The sequence below is a fragment of the Macrotis lagotis genome, chromosome 4 (genome assembly GCF_037893015.1).
Source record: "Macrotis lagotis isolate mMagLag1 chromosome 4, bilby.v1.9.chrom.fasta, whole genome shotgun sequence".
Taxonomy (NCBI): domain Eukaryota; kingdom Metazoa; phylum Chordata; class Mammalia; order Peramelemorphia; family Peramelidae; genus Macrotis; species Macrotis lagotis.
In genome coordinates this window covers 100,292,936-100,311,590 of record NC_133661.1, presented here as the reverse complement: position 1 = coordinate 100,311,590, position 18,655 = coordinate 100,292,936, and positions in this window count along the sequence as shown.

The window sequence follows — 18,655 nt, the reverse complement described above, 5'->3', positions numbered from 1 at the left end:
GGCCAAATTTGAGCTCAAGATGAACAGTCTTTCTGACTCCAAGTCTGACACTCTGTCCACTGTGCCACCCAGCTACATCACCTAAACTGGCAAATGGGTTTATCAATAGTAAACAAACCAATTTAGTATGCATACTCTTTCATGTAAAAAAGGTCCAAGTCATGTGTTTCCAGTTCTACTGCCATTTGCTAGATCTTCCATCATTACTGGTTCAGGAAAATCATGATGAAAAGACAACTATCATTTCAATAAATCCAGATCTGTCTAGATAAGGATCTATTTATTTTCCTCTGAGGAAAACAAAAGGGAGTTGGTGCCTCTTATCAATGTTTAAATCTTGGATAAATCAAATAAGAATAAACACAGAAATTTGTGGAATTCTCTTGAACGTGAGTGTTATGCTCATGCCACTAGTCACTCTAGAAGTCTTTATCAGCTTGTTCCTCCCTTTTTTATTTTTTTTTACTAAAACATGGAGTCTGGTCTAACTAGTCTATCTTAAGTATCAACCAGTCCTCTAAAATTTAATACCAAAGAAAGCAGCTTCTTTGATCTGTTTACTTAGATCTTAATCCTCTGTTCTGAGTATATCTTCTCTGATCCAGAGACAGCATTGGATTATAGTATGACCTAGCTCCCTAGGACTTCTCTATCCCCAATTAAGATGAGAATCCAATGCTGACCTTCTAGAAATTACTCTTAAATTATCCATCTCCAAGGAAAGATGAATACAGCAATACTAAATGAACTAATATAGACCTTAATTGAGAGTTTCTCAGAGAATCCCTGGCATCAGTTTCCTCATTAACAATTGGGTATAATAGCATTAATTGCCCACCTAAGAAAGAAGCCTAGCATATTGTGGATGGAAAGTGGACCTTAGAATCTGGAAGATATCTCTGGTACAAACTGGCTGTGTTACCCTGGGTAAGCACGTTAACTTCTCTATTTCCAGGCTACTCCATAAATTCCTTATGTGAATAAAAATCATGTGCCTCCACCATACAAAATTATTGTGGGGAATGGTAGTAGTGACTAAATCATTCTTGTGTTCCCTTCATGGTTCCTTCCAGCTTTGGGATTTAGGATTATATGATTCTATTGGCTAAGAATGAGGAGTAAGAGGTGGGGAGGGCAAATAAGGGAAAGGGAAGGGAACCAGCATTGTTATCTCTCATGTTCCAGTCACTATGCAAAATGATTTACAAATAATTTTATTTTTTCCTTCCAATTAACTCTGGAAGGAAAATGCTACTGTTATCTCCATTTTACAGTTGAGGAGGCTGAGACAGACAATGGTTAAGTAGTGGTTAAGAAGTTGTCTGAGGTCAGATTTGAATTCATCTTCCTGTTTCCAGTCCTATGGTTTTATCCACTGCATCACTAGATGAGACTTTAGTGGAATATGGAAAGATAAATTAGATCAGCTAGGAAAGGAGAGAGAAGGAAGTTGAAGATATTTTAGGTAAGAGGAACAATGTCAAAGAAGGGACAGAGGTATAAATGAACACAGACTGTTAGTCACCAGAGGTGCAGGCCTGAACTAAAACAAGTAACTGAATATGTGGGGACAGATAGTAGAGGGTATGATGAAATGACCTTTCACTTCTTGTGGGGTATGTAGCAACTACTACATGGGTGCAATCTCATGAACATTTGAGTGAATTTGAGCTATGACTTATCAGCTTGCACACAAAGAAGTAAGTGGGGCCAATAGTAGAACTGGGACCAGGACTGACTTAGTTTGATTAGACACAATGGGTATTTAATCTTGTAAAACCTTGCTAATGGGGATAGGGGAGAAGAGGTGTCATATTTGAAGTGAAAACAAAGCAATATAGTTGGATAAAACCTTACAGAACATTGGGGTATCTGCTAGGGCTGCTACTTCAGGTAGTTAGGGATATAGAACAATTTTTTAAAAATTCAATATAGAAAGTAAGTAAAGAAAAGAAATCCCTAGATGAAGCCAGTTTAGAGCTTTGAAAGGTCTCTTTCCTGCTTGGGATCATGTCATTACCTAGGGTCATATAGAATGTCTGGGAATCACTAACTACTCTTGAGTTATCAAGTCTCTGTGAATTAATTTTCCTACCAGGTGCTAGGAGAAGCAGTATCAGAGATCATTTTCTAAAGTCCTTGTTGCATTTGACACTTTCTCACCTCATGGTAGGCATGATAATTCCAACTCATTTGATTCCTTACTTGCTTCAGGACAATCCACTTTTGCCAATTATAATTGATAACATCTTTTATTTTGCCAAATTCTGAGGTCACCAAAATCTGAAGGTGATTTCCAGCATCTGCTTTGCTTCCCTTTTTCCTGCCTTACATCTCTTCTCCTTTTTTAATGCTAGTATTTAATTAACTTAGTCACCTAATAACTCCCTTTTCTTCCAGGTTATTTAAGAGAACAATGGGAAGGGCCAGTCAGTAAGTTCACTTGGATTCCATAATTCCATCAGATGCCTCTTATTCACATAGAGAGTCACATTTTCTAAAGAATTTTGTCCATCTTCATCAAAAGCTGCCAGGGTGAGGTCTTTGTTGCACTGCCTAAATCTCCTGAACTTCATTTTGATTGTTAACAATAAGCTCAGCATCTCATTTGCTTTCTCATTAAGTTCATGACTCTCCTTACTTCTCCATGCTCCTACCTGCTGGCTCCCTGTATGTCTTTCTTTTCCTAAGCTTCCTATTTTTTTGCTCTTCTCCCTTGTCTTTTTTTTTTAAGAAAACAATACTGGCTTTTGTATTATCCTCTCTGAGTTCCTAGAGGCCTTCCTTCTACTGTTATTCAAAGCACTGAACAAATTTTAAATTTAAGATCTACATATTACAGAAATAATATCCCTACTAATATAAGTGACTCCAAAAGGAAGCTGTCTTTTCTTTTTTATCTATCCTATCCCTTATTTCAAACAGTCAGATAAGTTTATCTCCATTCAATGGTTCTGTTGTCCAATATGGTCAAAAAGCTTCTGTCTTTTGTATTTTATTTTCAGATGATCAATTCCTTCAACACATCTGAACTTACAGAAGTTAGATATAAAGGTGACCTTACAGATACTTAGACCAGGGATTGTTAAGCTGCTGTTTCTGAACTCTTTGCACAAAGGCACAGTGACAGGGTGACATAGCTGGGTGACATAGCTGATTCAATAATTGTATGATTTTCTTTATAATTCTATATATTTAAGCACATTATTTTGAGAAGAGGTCCATAGGCTAAACAGACTGCCAAAAGAACCCATGATGTAACATAAAACATTTTTAAAAACCCTTTCTATTTTACAGATAAGGAACCTGAAATCCATATAGTTCAAATATCAAATTAGCTCAGGGTCTTAGGGGTTGATGGCATATTCAGGTGTGTCATACTCTATGATTCCATTTGGGATTTTCTTGGCAAAGATACTGAAGTAGTTTGCCATTTCCTTCTCCAGGTGACTTTACAGATAAGGAAACTGAGGCAAACAGGTTTTAATGACTTACCCATAGTCACACAACTGAGATTGGATTTGAATTCAGGTTTTCTTGACTCTAGGCCTGCCATCTACTTATCGTAAAACCACTTTCAAAGGAGACCATCTTTAAGGTATTAGCTCCCCATTGCTTTAGAGAGGGCTCAATTTTTCTCAGCTTCACTGATGATCCTCTGATGCATGAAGTCAGTAAAACCATGATCCTTTAAGCTCCCACACATACAACTTTAATTTTATTAATCTTAAATTTAATTTGTCTCCACCTGCCATTAGTCAACTTACCACCCAACTTGTTGGAACAAATGGAAAGCAGGAAGTATTATAACTCTAGTATTTTGTGTGTGTTGCAGTTCTTTCCGTTACCCTTGAGCTGATACTTAGAGGTATGCCACAGATTAGGAGAAATGTGGCCTCCTCATCTTTTACTTAAAACTAAGTCCCAGCCAATTTAAATGGATTACTCAGTCTCATACAGATAGTAAATAACAGAGCCATGATTCAAATCCAGGTCCCCTTACTCTACTATATGCTCGTAAATTTTGTTAACTGGTTCTCCAAGGGGTCGGGGGGAACTTTTAAATTTTGCCTAACATTATAAATATTTTCTCCTTGGCTTTCCTAGCCCTAGACAATCAATAACCCAAGAAATCAAGCCCAGTTTGTAGAATTTCCCAACTTCCAAGGTGAGGATACTCATGTTGAAAATTCACCAATGGTTCTATCTAGTTCCAGCACACCTCTGATCTTCTCTACCCTATTGCTCTCTAGATTATACTGGCTTGCATGCTAGCTCTGGCTTCACCACTTACTAGTTTTATGCTAAATCATTTTCCTGCCCTGGGCTTGAGTGCTGCCATCTGTAAAAATGAAAAATTTTTGACTGGATAGCCATGAATTATAGAAATCCAAAGTTGAGAGGCACCTTTTGTATCCATCTAGTCCAACCTAGATCAGAAAGGGTATTATCTATCTTTTGCTTGAACACTTCAAATACAGCTAAGCTCACTGCCTTCTGAGGCAACCCAAGCTACTTTTACCTATCTACAATTGTTGGGAAGTTTGTATATGCCTTTTAGCAAGATTCCCTTCTTGTTCCTAAATTTGACCTTCCCAAAGACAAAGAGAACAAGTTCAAGTCTTCTTCCATGTGGCAGGCCTTCAGATGCTTGAAGAGAGCTATCATGTCCTCCATAAGCCTATTCTTCAGGCAAAATATCCTAAGACATAAACTCCAATCCTTCATTATCCTGGCTTTCCCCTTCTAGACAATGTCCTCCTCAATGCACTTCCTAAAATATGACACGTAGAATTAGACATGATGCTCTAGATGTGACCTCAGAGGAACAGAGCTACTGGGAATAGTATCCCTTTATTACTGGAAGGCTGCCTCCCAATATCACCTGAGATCATTTTTTTTTAAATATAACTTTTGGCTGTCAAATCACTTTATTGACTCATATTTAACTTGCAGGCCACTAAAATCCCTAACCCTTTTATGAGGGACCTAAAGTTCCCTTCCAGATCTAATATTCTATTGTTCTCTCTAATTCACTTTACCAATTTTTAAGCCCCAAATAGGTGTCCAGCAAAATGAAGTCTTTTCAAAAGAAATTAAAATTTGAGAAGTCCTAAAGAATGAATGTGATTCTAAGAATAATGGTGAATCTTTGATGAACAAAATCCAGAAATGGAAAACTATCTTTAAGAAATAGCAGGTGGATACAAATCAGCCTTTAAGTTGAGGGAGCAAGGAATGAAAAATATTCTATTATCAACTGTTGAAGAAACAACTCCCTACATATTTGATGCCCTCTAGTGCCCTTGATGACAAACTTCAGTTACCAACTTTTTCTTGTCTCTCTAAACTAATTCCTAGCTATAGTCATATAAAATCAAATAGTACATCACAGAGTTAGAAGTTCATCTGGTTTAGTTCCCTACTTTACAGGTGCGATAACTCAGAGAAATTGAGTGACACAGCATGATTACAGCAATACCTTCACCCCAATATATTAACCTAAAAAGATTATCTTAAAATAACACTAAGTCACTCAGATGGTAAATTCACATGGAATTTCATATGGATGGAGCCTTTGAAATTATTGGTGAGGTAATGTGGGTTTGCATAATATATTTTAATAAATCAATTGCTTTCCATTTTACTTTTGGAAATAACAAATTGTTGATAGGACTGAATAAACAGTATGTCTATGGGAATCAATCTCTATATAGAATTTTTTTCTGAACCTGTTTTTTCAGTAAAATAGTATGGCAGAAACTTGGATTAGACCAACACCTCATACCCTATACCAAGATAAGATCAAAATGGATACAGAATTTAGACATAAAAACAATATGATAAGCAAACTAGGAGATCAAGGAATAGTTTACCTGTAAGATCTATGGAAAGGGAAGCAGTTTGTGACCAAGAAAGAGATGGAGAACATCATAAAAAACAAACTAGACAGTGTTGATTACATTAAATTAAAAATCTTTTGCAAAGAAAAAAACCACTGTAACCAAGATCAAAAGAAATGTTAGTAAATTGGGAAACAATTTTTACAGCTAGTATTTCTGACAAAGGACTCATTTCTAAAATATACAAAGAACTGAGTCAATTTTTTTTTAAAAAACAAGCCATTCCCCAATTGACAAATGATCAAAGGATATGGAAAAACAATTTACAGATGGGGAAATCAAAGTGATCCACAGTCATATGAAAAATTGCACTAAATCACTAGAGAAATGCAAATTAAAGCATCTCTGAGGTACAACCTCACACCTCTCAGACTGACCAATATGAACAGAAAGGACAATGATCAATGTTGGAAGGGATTTGGGAAATCTGGGATACTAATACAATGTTGGTGGAGCTGTGAACTCATCCAACCTTTCTGGAGAGCAATTTGGAATTATGCCCAAAGGGCAACAAAAATGTGTATACCCTTTGATCCAACAATACCACTACTGGGTCTATACCCTGAAGAGATTGTGAAAAATGGTAAAACATCACTTGTACAAAAATATTCATAGCAGCCCTGTTTGTGCTGGCAAAGAACTGGAAATTAAGTGAATGTCCTTCAATTGGGGAATGGCTTAACCAACTGTGGTATGTGCATGTCATGGAACACTATTGTCCTATTAGAAACCAGGAGGGATGGGAATTCAGGGAAACCTGGAAGGATTTGTATGAACTGATGCTGAGCGAGATGAGCAGAACCAGAAGAGCATTGTACACCCTAAAGGCAACATGAGGATGATGATCTACCTTGATGGATGATCTACCTCATTCCATCAGTATAATAATCAGGCACAATTTTGAGCTACCTGCGATGGAGAATGCCATCTGTATCCAGAGAAAGAATTGTGGAGTTTGAACAAAGACCAAAAACTATTACCTTTAATTCTTTAAAAAAAATTTCTTATTATGTAATTTTGCTATCTCTTATGTTTTACTTTTCTTCCTTAAGGATATGATTTCTCTCTCATCACATTCAACTTAGATCAATGTATACCATGGAAACAATGTAAAGTAAAGACTGCCTTCTGTGGGGGTGGGGGGGAGGGAAGCAAGATTAGGGAAAACTTGTAAAATTCAAAATAAATAAAATCTTTCTTTTACAAAAAAAAACCAGAAAGCAGTGACTGAAGACCTATGATTCATAATCCTTCCTATTTTGGGGTTTTGATCAACTCTCTTGAAATATAACTGTGAGAGAATGTCTGCTGTTCAATTCAACTGAATAAATAATCCTACTAGTAATAGCTCATTTAATTAGTACTTCACAGTTTATAAATCAATCAATCAATAACATTTATCAAATGCCTACTACTCTAGTCATTGTGCTGGGTGATAGGGATACATATATAGACTTGTACTTCCTCCTAAGGAATAGAGATTCTATAGGAGGGACATGTGTGTATGTATGTATTTATATAGGGCCAGGGTGTTTTATAGATGTCTGTGTACACATGTGTATTGTTAAAGATAGAGGTCACTAAAGGTGAGATCAAAGAAATTGTGTAGAAGGTAATGTTGAGTTGCATATGAAGGAAATGAGGCACTTAATGAGACAGAAGTGAAGAGGGAATCAATTCCAGGCATGGGAGGTGGCTTATGCAAAGATACAGAAAGAAAATTAGAGGGTGATGAGTGAGGAAGAAAGAGAAGTCCAGTGGTAGTTTATTAAGGAAAGTCATATATACTGAGACCGGACACAGAAATACCACCCCTGCCTGCAAGGGGCTTCTAATTTAGTGTGGGGGAAAGAAGAAAAACAAAGCAATAACTGTAGTTCTAGATAGAATTGCCATATAAGAAAAAAATGAAAATAAAATGATAAAAGGATACAAAATTCATTGGGGGGGGGAATCGGGGCAGGTAATGTGCAAAAGATAATATTTCAGCTAAGCCTTCAAGCATGGGTGAGCTTTCAATAGCAGACAGTTGATGGGTAGGCAGAAAGAGGAATGGCAGAATTTAGAACAGGAAGTGGTCTTAAAAGGCACTGAATCACCCACAGGTCTTTCATTTTACAGATAAGGAAACTGGGATCTAGAAAAATTAAATGACATGCCTAAGTTCTCTAGGTAATAAGTAATAGAATTAGACTTTCAATGGTATCTTTAGACTCCTTATCCAAAGCCTTTTTCTCTATACCTTCTGATGGAGTGAATATGAGAAGAAAAAAAGAAGTTTGAGCTATAGAACCGTAATTAATCTAACTTGGCTGAAACACAGAAATTGTGCAAGAAAATAACAGATGTTGACTAGGAAAGAAAGGTCAAGGAATATGGGAGTGAGGGAGAAATATTGAAATTCCAGAGTGGTGGGGTAAAGATTTAAAGAATATCAATCAAGGCATCTAGGAACTAACTTTTTTTTCCCTTGATCAGTCTCAATCTAAGAGTGAGAGCAAAAAAAAAATTTCCACCTTAGCAAATTTCTAAACTACCCTAGGCCTACCCTAGGTGCTAGTAATATCAACTGTGTGTTTGTTTGTGTGTATGTTTGTGTGTGTATGTATGTGTGTGTGTTTAGTTGTTTTCAGTTGTGTCTGACTCTGTGATTCCATTTGGGGTTTTCCTGGCAAAGATACTAGAGTGGTTTGCCATTTCTTTCTCCAGCTCATTTTACAGGTGAGGAAACTGAGGCAAACAGGTTTAAGTGACTTGTCACAGCTACTAAGTTCTGAGTCTGGAAGAGATGTCTTTTTGATTCCAGGTCTGGTATTCTATTCACTGTGCCTCCTTAACTGTCCTGAGTGTATGCCTACACATTTAAGTTAATACTCAGAATTTATATATAAAGGCATTGTGTTAAGCATTTTAAAAATATTATCTCATTTGATTCTTATAACAACCCTGAGAAGTAGGTACTATTACTTCTCCATTTACAGATAAGGAAACTGAGAAAAGTTAAGTAACTTGCCCAGAGATCACACAAATGTCTGCGGCTACATTTGAACTTCCTGGACCCAAGGACTCCAGGCCCAGCACTCTATCCATTGCTCCACCTAGCTGAACAGTTAACTACTCTCCTAACTCTCTGGACTTTCTTTACTCTACTTCAGAAAGTTCTTCACCCTGGAAGTTCATTCAATTTCTGGATTTCTCATACTGGAAATATACTCTACCCTCTTCTAGTTGGCTTTTTCTTCCCAGCCCCTCCATTTTAAGGAAAACCTCCAGGATGGCATATATTCATTTCTTGTTTCTTCCCCCTAGATCCCCAACCCCTTCATAATTCTCTCTCCATACCATTTTTCAACTTCCTTTTGGGTGGAGGTTGCTTTTACCCCATTAGAATGTAAGCTCCTTGAAGGCAGAGAGACTACCTTTCTGCTTAGGTTCATATTCCACTGCATAACACAATGGGACATAATTTAATAAATTATGCATATAGGGAGAGTTGCTAAATAAGGGAATGGAAATACATTTAACTATTTTCCACTCATTTGAGAAAGGACATATAAAGTTTGCCAATTTCTCTTTTAGGTTCAATTTTTATTGATTGAGCTCACATGCATGTTGAAAAATAACCTGTTTTCAGTAATATGTGTACGTGCATATATGTTATATAATATAAATTTAAATGCCATTTGTTTAGACCTTGATCCAATCTTTAAAAAAATCTTGAAGTCATATTCAATATATAAGTAGTCTCAGAAACTCTTCTAAATTGACTCTCTTTCATTCCAAAGATCTTCTGTCTTGCTAGGTTAAGATTTCTGGTGCCAGCATGATTTTGGCTCTACTTATTTGACAAATATAGTCTTTTTCAACTCTTGTTTTTGTCCTGGGAAATCTCAATCCCACATGTGTGTTCTTGCAAAGGTCTCAAATCCCTTTTCACTATTGGTTGCATTCCTACAAGGTAGCTAGAAAGGTCAGGGCCATTCATAATAAATAGCATCTTTAAACCCAGCCTAATCCAATAAGCATTTATTAGGCACTTACTATATGCAAGGTAATATTCTAGGGAAAATAGTTCCAGATCTCAAAGAGCTAACTTTCTATAGAAATATAGCATATATGCAGATAAATTTATATTTATATTCATATATATATACATATATACCTATACATACAATCACAGGTATATACATATATATATATATATATTATAATGTAAGGAGGCAGAAAAGAGCACTAACAGCTGAAAATATGGTAAATGAGCAAAGTAAAAATGGATACAAAGGATTCTAAGAGACAAATGTGGGAATGGAATATAAACCAGGCATAAGGAACAGCCAATGCAAAGGTTCAACAGTAGGACATTGATGGCCAAGTTGGAGGTTGGTGAAGAGGAAATAAGAGGACTGATTTAGCTGTAACATGGATTACATAAAGGTGAGTAAGGAATAATATACCTGGAAAGGTAAGCTAATGACTTCAATTGCCAAGTTAAGGAATTCACAATTTATAATGGAAGCAATAAGAAGCCACTGAGGCTTCTTGACCATTGTATTGACATGGACTGACCTCTACAGTGGGAAGATTGTTTTTACAGCTTTCAAAAGCATAGATTAGAGAAGAAAAAGAGACTATAGTTAAATAATCTAATAATATTCTGTACCATTTCAGTAGAGTCAGTAACTGCCTAAAAAAATAATTTTTAATGGTTAAAGAGACCTCTTTGGGTCTCAGTTTCCTCATCTATAAAATGAAGAGTTGGATTAAATGATTCCTTAGGTTCCTTCCAACTCTAAAATCCTGTTATTCTAGGCTTCATGCTTAGCTATGGTTTCTTGAATTTGTCAAAAGAAATGAAAATAACACATGTGGGCTCACCAATGAATCATCAAGACAGAAATCAGCCTGAAGTTACCCACTGTTCCATCTTGACCTACGTCAATGTTCCATTTTGAAAATCCATTAGATCTCTATATAAGAATCCCTCCCTCACAGTCTGGTGATAATTTGAATCAAACACACTGAACTTTGATGAACTGTCTCATTTAAGTTTAAATAGCACAAGATGTAGAGGCTGAGCAATTCATTTCAGTGATAATATTTTTGATGACATTGACACTAATCTCAGCATCTTTAAACCAGTTGCTAACTTTTCAGGAAAGAGTTTAGAAATGATTTCTTCCCTTTGTTCAAATATTTACTATTTTAGCAACACACACACACATATATATCTATATACACACACATGTATGTATATTTTTTCAATCACCCTAACCTCCTTAGACCTATTTCCTGAATTATAATTTTGGCTAAATCCAGGGTCGAAATATTGTGAAATCCCCTCCTACCACTTCACTAGGAAGCAAACAGCATCATAGGAAGATTAAAGTATGGGATACAGGGCTGCTCAGCCAAAGAGTCTATGTCACCAGCTATACTTTGGTATGTTGTTTTCAAACTGCTAAAAAACCAGATGTTTGAGTCTTTTGATTAATTTCTTCAGCAATAAAAATAATCATTGACCCAAGAGTTCACGTCATCAAATGAATAAGGATAGGAAGCTGGCAATGAGACTATAGGAAATTTATTTTCTCCTTCCCATTCCCTTTTGAATAAGTTTATATAATGGATGCAGGATAACTTAGAAGATAGAGAGCCTTGGAACAAAGAAGACCTGGGTTCGAGCCCACTCTCCAGCACATATTTGCTGGATATATCACTATTCTAGGCAACTCTCTTAACACTATATGTTGCCATTGGTAAAAAAGAATTTCTTCATCTAACACTTCCCTACAGTAATGAAATTACAAGCTTAGCCTCTATTTCCTATGTAAGAAAATGCATGAAGTGAGAAACTTTGGGAAAAGGGTACTTATTAATTCATACCCCACTTAAATAAAGTTGGTGGTAACACATAGAATAAACTATATATATATATATATATATATATAATATAATATATATGTAATATGTATATTTCTTTGGAGGTAAAAGCAATTGAAATCTTTCCCCCCTTTGAACTATTTCATTGTTTTCTTTCACAATAAGAAAAATCCAGTATAAAATCAATAACTCAGCAGCCATTGTGATCTTCCCAAAACACAGGTCTCACAATGACACACTCAGTATACTCTATAGGTTTCCTATCTTCTTCAGGATCAGCTTTGAAAGACCTTCATTCATAGCCTTCACCTCATTTAAATCTCCACCCATCCCTAAATCCATATATATATTTATTCCAAACATTTTTCACTGGTTGTCTCCTATGCCTGGTATTTTTCTGCCTTCTCATTTCTTTCTCCCAGCTTCCTTGACCTCCTTCCTCCTTCCATTCACTCCATCTTTTATATGAAGTTTTTCACAATCCCTCTCAGTTTCTCAATTTCACTTTCTTCCCCCGGTTGATTATTTCCTATTTATTCTATTTATAATCCGATGTATCTTTTTGTTTGCATGTTGTCTCCCTCATTAGACAAAGAACTGCTTGAGCATAGGAACTGTGTTTCACCTTTCTTATGTATCTCTATCTTTTAGCACAATGTCTGGACACATAGAAGGCACTAATAAATGTTTACTGACAGATTGACTATAAGGGTAATAAAAATCAAATATTTCTTTAATGACTTTAAATTCTGAATAAAGTCATGAATTCTTATATAATGAAAGGCAGCTATATTTATAGAAACATTATTTTGAAAGATAGGTCTGTTTTTATGAGTAATTCCCCATGAATTTGCCTCATGCTTATTATTGGTATCTCCATACTTTATATGTAGAGAGAAGATTCATAGATAAAAGTTGGAAGTCATATAATTAGTAGCACTTTCTCTATTTTTGGAATCCCTACATTATTTTGTTTCATTATATGGAAAATATATAGATCAAACTTCCAAACAATGAAGAATCTACTTGCAAGCAAGGAAGGAATCATACATATGCACATTTACACATATCACACACATATATATATACACACACACAGACATCCACACAAAAGTGAAATATTGAATTGAAATATGCTAGCAAAATAGCTAAGAGAAAATTTTGCAGTAGAATCATCCTTCAACATGCCCCTCCATAAACAAGTCAGAACAATTTCCCAGGAACTCATATACCCATTGGGAAAAAATAAATTTCTCAACACCACTCACTCCACAGAAATTCACATACCAAGATGAAAAAGAGTTGTTTCACCCTGTAGTTGGGACATCTCTTTAAGGGGCAATCCTTGCTTCCTAAGTTATCATTTGCCAATCCTCAGTCTCCAAAGCTGTCATTTATTAAAGTTGTCATCTATCTCTATAGACAACACTCATAGAATCTCTTACTCTATAGCTGCCTTTTGCTGAAACCACATATCTGTTTAAGGGCTACCTTAGTTTTTGTTGTTGCTATCGTTTCAACTAAATGGATATTATACTTTTAGAATTCTAATATCTCTGTTATTATTTTATTAGAATCAGATAAGCTGAGCCATGGCTCTAGAAAAATTATTCACCACATTTCTGTCTTTTCCATCTGTTATTTCCACCAATCTGATACCCAAAAAGTTCCCACTCAACTAAGCAACTGCTAAGAGACAATTTCTCCCCATTTTTCACAGCAGGTCCCCAGTCCCTTAACTACCAGCTAGGTTAAAGTGAGTGACTTTCTCTTATCAAAGATATTGATTTTCTTTACATTATCTGAATTTCATGAGTATTTTTTCTGAGGATGGGGATAAACATGGTGTCCTTTCTTCACAAGTCCTTTTCTTCTTCTTCCCTACTTTCTACTCCAAACAGTGGTCTCTCCAATTTCCTTCAGCTACTCCATTTGATTTTTATTTTCCCAAGATAAGATATTCCCTCTGATAAAACTATATTACTTTGAAGAACTCATAGAATTCAGATTTTACAATCATACCAGACATATTTTCCCCCATCCCTGAATTAGAAAGGTTTTATTGCAAATGAACTGGAATTAATTACTTTTGATCTAGAAATTTGTAACAAATACGTTGGCTTTTGTGCAAAAGGTATATACTTCCAATCTGTCTTCAGAAAAGAGCAACAGAGGCAAGTAGAAAAAAAGATCCAAGAGTAGCAATACTGAATGTGGACATAGCCAATACAAGTCTGGCAGGGCAAATTGAATTTTTGTGGACCAAACAATTTTTGGAAAACTGTTTTCAAAGCTGTGTTTCTTGGCTGCCCCCATTATTTATACTTAGTATTCAGAACTTTGGATGTTCCTCTTGCATTATATTAAGGCTAGAGATGTCATGGTCTGTGTAAAAAAAATGATGGAAAAATTTAGTAGGGGAAGAGGAAAGGATTTTTTCCAAGGAAATTTCCTGTTTCTTCTCCTCAAAAAAAACCCAAATCTCTCTATTGTTTATAAAAACAAGTTTTGTTTTGTTTTTCACTGGCCTTAATATCTTTAACTATGGTTAGCTTAAATGAAACCAGTTAACCAACTTGGTGGAGCCAAGATGGTGGAGTAAAGGCAATAAACCTTGCAGAACTCTCCCAACATTCCTTTGCAAACAACTTTAAAATAACTCCTCTAATCAAATTTTGGATCAATGGAACAAACAAAAGGTCAAAGTGAAACATTTTTCCAAACTAAGACAACCGTGATATGGAGGTCAGGATCTTCTCAGAGTAAAGTAGGAACACCAGCAGTGTACCTTGTAGGCTGCAGCAGCAGTGTCATCAGTAGCTTTAGGACCTCTCAACTAAGAGACAGAAAGGGAGTTAAACCACTGGTAAGAAAAGAGAGTACAGGGGAGCCTTACCTGGCAATAGGTACACCTGATACTGACTGGCAAATGTATTACCCATAAAGAACTCTAGGTCACAGCTTCATGGCAGAGAGTTGTTTGGGATTGATCACAAGGGAGCAGAGCCAGGGTCACAATTCAAAGATGGAAAGGAATAATAGTATTTGTGGTTACAGGGAGCATAGGTAAAGACCAGAGTGTAGACTAAAAGAGCAGTGACTATACCCCCTAGATCACATCACCATGGGAACATCAAAAAATTACAGACTCCCTAAAGTTAGCACCAAAAAACAGTAACACCAAAAACTCAAAACGTGAGACCTTGCCTCCCCAGGCCCAGCTGAGCAGAGATATTGGCCATAAAAAGCTACTAAAGTGACATGAAAGTCAGAGAATAACATTGTGAAAATAGTTACAAGCAAAACAGAGAGGAGAGAGAGAAAGAGAGAGAGAGAGAGAGAGAGAGAGAGAGATAGAGAGAGAAGAACGTACTCATGTTCAACAAGAATTCTTGGAATAATTAAAGAAAGAGATAAAAATGTTAGAGAAAATTTTTGAAAAAGGAATGAGAGTGGGAAGGTGATACATGTAACTCATAAGAAATTATATCATTATTCGGGTAGTTAGAAGGAGCCTGCATAGGCAGAGGACAAGAGTCTGAGGGATTATAATGGGGATGACCTAAAAAAGCTGGAGTGAGAGCTCAGGAATGTACTGGTAGAAAACGGAAGGGAGAGGTAAAATGGGACAAATTTTCTTACATAAAGGAGGCATTTGAGGAAGAGCTATTATAGTGCAGGGGAAGAAGAAGTGGTTGGGCAATGCTAAAAGCTCACTTTCATTGGAATTAGTTTAAAGGGAGAAGAATATATACACACTCAGTTGGGTATAGAAATCTATCTTACCCAAAAGAAAAATAAAAGGGGAGCTATGGGGAGAGGGTGACAAAAGAGAAGCAAGACAGACATATGAGGAAGAACAGGATAAAGAGAAAGATTAAATAGAAGAATGATGGGATCAGTAATCATAATTGTGATGTAAATGGGACATGATCACCCACAAAACAGAGGCAAGTAGCAGAATGAATTAGAAACCTGATTCAGACAATATGTTGTCTTCATGAGACACATTTGAAACAGAAAGATACACAGAAAATTAAAATAAAGAGCTTGAACAGAATCTATTATGCTTCAGCTAAAGTAAGACAAGGATATGCAATCAGGAACTCAGACAAAAGCAAAAATAGACCTAATTAAAAGATAATTAGGGAAACTGCATTTTACTAGACAGGAACCATAGAGAATGAAGTAATATAAAAAAATTTATACTAACTTTCTATGATAATGAACTCATTTCTCACATAAAGGGAACTGAGTCAAATTTATAAAATAAGAACTACTTCCCAAATGATAGGTGGTCAAAGAATATGAACAAGTAGTTTCCGGAAGAAATTAAAACTGTTTAGTAATATTAAAAATTCTTTAAATTACTATTAATTAGGAAAAGACAAATTAAAACAAACCTGAAGTGACAAATACTAGAGAGGATAAAGAAAAATAGGGACACTAATGCATTGTTGGTGATTGTGAACTGGTCCAACCACTGGAGAACAACTTGGAACAATGCCCAAAGAGCTATAAAATTGTGCATATCCTTTGACCCAGTAATATTACTTCCTAGATATGTACATGCACAAAAATATTTATAGCAACAAAAAAATCGATTTTGAAGGGCTACTGTACTTGGGAAATGACTGAACAATTTTTTGCTTATGATTGTAATGGCATATCATTATGGTATAAGAAATGATAAGAGGGTGGCTCCAGAATAAAATATGGCAAGAGCTATAAGAACTGCTTCAAAGCAAAAGGAGCAAAACCAGGAAAATATAGAACACAATAATATAAATATTGTAACAATTATTAACCATGAAAGACTTGACTACTCTGATCAGTACAATTATATGAGAAAATTCCAATGGATTAATGACAAAACAAAATGCTGTCTTCCTCCAGAGAGAGAGAGAGAGGGAGAAAATTCATGAACTCTGCTAATTGAAGTCTAATTTTTCTTGCTTTTGTTTTGCTTTTTTGTGATATGGCTAATATAAAAATATGCTTTGCATGATTAAAGTTATATTGTTTTCCTTCTCAATGTGTGGGAGAAGGATGGGAGGGAAGAGAAAATTTAGAACTCTAAAAAAAGAAAAGAATACTAAAAAATAACATTTTTTAAAAAAATCATTTATCTTGTGCATACTTGATACTCATTGTATAACTACTGTGTTCAGTGTAATTAGAGAATCCAGTGGAACTTTGGAAATAAAGGGAATTAAAATTGTGTCATAGGTTTTTTGTGATGCTACTACAGTGAGTAGAAACAACACTCAGCTGAATTACATAAGGAGAATGTAGAGCGAAAAGGAAATTTATGAAAGCAAGATAATTGAATTTGTTTTACAAGTGCCTACATATGTACGTGCTTTCAAGAAAGTAAGGTCACTGAAGGCAGAGACTTTTTTTCTTTTTTGCTTTGATATTCTCAGTATCTAGCATAATGCCTCACATATAGGAGACACTTCATTAGCATTTGTTGATTTATTGATTCAGTTATCGTTCAGAATGAATGGATAGGACATTCTACTGTAACCTTCTAGGGGTTACTTGTACTAGGTATTATAACCTCATCAGGATTGAGGATACAGTTTCTAGGACTGAGCATGACCTAGCTTGTTCAGCAAAGACCATGCATGAGGCAATCGTTGCTTCAAATACCTGGGCATGTTTTGGCTTTTCCTTGCTTCCCAAGAAACTAGCTAAAATAGGAGTTTCATTTACAGCTACTTAAATGTGACTAAAATAGGACATTATCTTGTCAGCAAGTATGAGAGGCTTGCTTCTATTTTCTGTTGCTGACTTCTGGAGAGAACCCAGTTTAAAAATGTTTATATCCTCATTGGCTTCCCATTCCAAAAAGCATAATAAAAATTCAAGTCAGAATTAAATTTATATTATGATGATTGGAGATTTCATTTCTAATAAGATTCACTACATTCCTCACAATAAAATATTGTATTTCTTCTGTACAGATTATTTATAATTTTCAGATATTCACCCTACCCTCACTCCATGGCACTGCAAAATACTGTTGATATCTGGCTGCTTAAATGCTGACAGATTTGTTTACAAACTAAATTCACTATTTTTTCAAGCTTTCCAATCAAAACTGAAAGCCTTAGCAATCAACAACAGTAGAGCACCTAATCATAACCTCCTTGCTTTGCTGAATAACTGTTTCATAGATAGGATCTTATTTCCCCAAATGGATTTTAAGCTCCTAGAAGACAGACATCCTATCATTTATTTCCTTTGGCATCCCCTTGGTACAGTATGGAAAGCATCAGACTTAAGTCTGAAATCAAAGGTTTAAATTCTGTCCTCTCACTTACTAGTTACATGACCTTAGAAGAATTATATTTTGCTTACTCTGAGGATAATAAAGTGAAAATTCAACATTCATCTACTCAACATTTATTAAGCACCTAAAGAAAACAGAATGCTATACTCACTGCTGAGAGAGATATAAAAAATTTAAATGACAAGATCCATATCCTCATAATTTTCAATCTAGTAGGAGGATAAAACACACAGCATATATTTAATGTATAATATGCAAGTATAAGTTCATTAAACAGTTGAAAATAAAGTGTGAAGGTGAGTGGGGGGGGGAGGTCATTATGTATCAAGAGATCAAGGAAGGCTTCATGAAGGAAGCGAGAGAATTTTAATTTCATATTTCCAGAGGATGTTATACTGTTCTCAAACTTACTGCCTTTGGTCAAACTTGATTTAGTTGTATAAAGAGAGTCTAGCTCAAGTAAGAAACTGACCTGCAGCTGCTCCTTTTTGGAGAGAATCTTCCCTTAGAGTTATGCGCTTGTTCTTTTCTGGCATGCTGACCAATTGGAAAGCAGTCAGGAATAAAGGAAGAT